Below are 3,005 nucleotides of genomic sequence, written 5' to 3' on the forward strand. Positions count from 1 at the left end.
TCCCATCGATGTTTTGTGCTTCTCAACGTCCCATGTTTTCCTCTCCCTCGGCTCTTTTCTCTCTCCCCTGAAAAATCAAATAAAAAATATGATCAAGATTTATTATTCCCGGCCCCGACCAGCGTGGCTCAGTGGGTTGAAGCGTCAACCCTATGAACCAGGAGGGTCCCGGTTCAATTCTCCAATCAGGGGCACATGCCCAGGTTGTGGGCTCGATCCCCAGTAGGGGGCGTGCAGGAGGCACCCGATCAATGATTCTCTCTCATCTTTGATGTTTCTCTCTCTCTCCCTCTCCCTTCCTCTCTGAAGTCAATAAAAAAATATTTTTTAAAAAAGATTATATTACTGGTTTTCTTCTATTCAAGGCACTTTCTCTCCATGTACTGGTATTTTTTTCAATTTTTTTTAAAGGGACTATTTTTTTTGTTTTTTTAAAAATATATTTCTTGCTGGAACCGGTTTGGCTCAGTGGATAGAGCGTCGGCCTGCGGACTGGGGAGTCCCGGGTTCGATTCCGGTCAAGGGCATGTACCTGGGTTGCGGACACATCCCCAGTGGGGGATGTGCAGGAGGCAGCTGATCGATGTTTCTCTCTCATCGATGTTTCTAACTCTCTGTCTCTCCCTTCCTCTCTGTGAAGGATCAATGGAATATATTTTAAAAAGAGAAAAAAAAATATATATATATATTTCTTAACAGGGGGATGAGAACATGAGTGGGGGGGGGTTAATGGGGAGATAAGGACACATTTGTAATATCTTAACTAATAAAGAATTTTAAAAAGAAAAAAAATAAATAAATAAAAATACATATCGAATATACCAAAAAATATATATATATATTTCTTTATTGATTTCAGAGAGGAAGGAAGAGGGAGAGAGAGATAGAAACATCAATGATAAGAGAGAATCACTGATTGGCTGCCTCCTGCACGCCCCCTGTTGGGGATCGAGCCCGCAACCTGGGCATGTGCCCTTGGCCAGAATCGAACCTGGGACCCTTCGGTCCGCAGGCCGACGCTCTACGCATTGAGCCAAACCAGCTAGGGCTCAAGTTTTTTTTTCTTCCAATTACAATTGACATACAAGATTATACTAATTTTAGGTAGATGCCATAGGGATTAGACATTTATATAACCTATGAGGTGATCACCCTGATACGTGCCCCTCTGATGCCGTTCACAGTCCTTACCACGTGAGTGACCGTGTGCCCGTGGTGCCTCATGTCCCCGTGACTGCGTTTACGACCAGCAATTTGTGCTCCCTAATCCCTCCGCTCAAGGCACCGGTAGAGGAGTCTGCGATACCAGACTGTTAACAGTTCATTGATTAAACCTACAATCGACGTTCAAGTGTTGGGGGGAAATCTAGGATTGTGAAATTCATGGCTGGCTATTTTTAGCCGTGGAGTGAGTCAGTGAGTGATTAGAGGGAAGTTGATGGTTTAAAGGTTAATTAATCATTACCCCGAAAACAAATAGCTGTGAATAGTTGTGTCCATACACAGAAGCTCTTCCCACATGAGGAGATTTCATCGTCATCTTTTCAACAAACGGTGCCGGGAAAACGGGGTACCCACCTGCAAAAGGACAAGGGGGGGGGGGCCTGGCCGGTTTGGCTCAGGGGAGAGGGCGTCGGCCTGCGGAGTGAAGGGTCCCCCGGTTCGATTCAGGTCCAGGGCACGTACCTCGGTTGCAGGCTCAATTCCAGGCCGTGGTCTGGGCAAGTGCGGGAGGCAACAACCAGTGTGTCTCTCTCACATCGATGTTTCGCTCTCTGTCTCTCCTATTCCCTTCCACTCTTTCTAAAAATCAATTTAGCCCTAACCGGTTTGGCTCAGTGGATAAAGCGTCGGCCTGCAGACTCAAGGGTCCCAGGTTCGATTCCGGTCAAGGGCATGTACCTGGGTTGCGGGCACATCCCCAGTAGGGGGTGTGCAGGAGGCAGCTGATCGATGTTTCTCTCTCATCGATGTTTCTAACTCTCTATCCCTCTCCCTTCCTCCCTGTAAAAAATCAATAAAATATATTTTTAAAAAGATCAATTTAAGAATATCCTCGGGTGAGGATGAATGACTCGCTACCTAGGCAGTGTTTTCAAGTCTGCTTTAAAGAAAATACATATTTTTATCGATTCAGAGAGGAAGGGAGAGGGAGAGATAGAAACATCAATGATGAGAGAGAATCATCGATCGGCTGCCTCCTGCATGCCCCCTAACTGGGTATGGAGCCCACAACCTGGGCATGTGCCCTGACTGGGAATTGAACCATCCGTGACCTCCTGGTTCATAGGTCGACTCTCAATCTCTGAGCCACACCAGCTGGGCTGATCATATTATTTTTAATCCTCACAAGAGGATATGCTTTTATTGATTTTAGGAAGAGAGAGAGAGACATCGATGTGAGAGAGAAACATTGAGCAGCCTCCTGTACGCGCCCCCCACAGGGGTACAAACCCGAAACCTGAGTATGTGCCCTGACTGGGAATCGAACCCGTGACCTTTCAGTGTACCGGCTGATGCTCCAACCAACTCAGTCACACCGGCCAGGGCTAAGATGGCACATTTTATGCTGTGTGTATTTGATCATAATTTTTTTTAAAGATCTTGAGCTCTGACCAGCGTGGCTCCGTGGTCAGAGCATCGGCCCATGCACGGAAAGGTCACTGGTTCGATTCCTAGTCAAGAGCACATATCTGGGTTGCAGGTTCGATCCCCAGCCCCAGTGGGGGCAAGTGTAGGAGGCAACCAATTGATGTGTCTCTCTCACATCGATTTCTCTCTCTCCCCCTCCCTCCTTCCCTTCCACTCTCTCTAAACCAGCGGTTCTCAACCTGTGGGTCTCGACCCCTTTGGCGGTCGAACGACCCTTTCACAGGGGTCGCCTAAGACCATCCTGCATATCAGATATTTACATGACGATTCATCACAGTAGCTACATTACAGTGATGAAGTAGCCACGAAAATAATTTTATGGTTGGGGGTCCCAACAGGAGGAACTGTATTAA

This window comes from Myotis lucifugus, unplaced genomic scaffold, assembly GCF_000147115.1.
Source record: "Myotis lucifugus unplaced genomic scaffold, Myoluc2.0 scaffold_967, whole genome shotgun sequence".
Lineage (NCBI taxonomy): Eukaryota > Metazoa > Chordata > Mammalia > Chiroptera > Vespertilionidae > Myotis > Myotis lucifugus.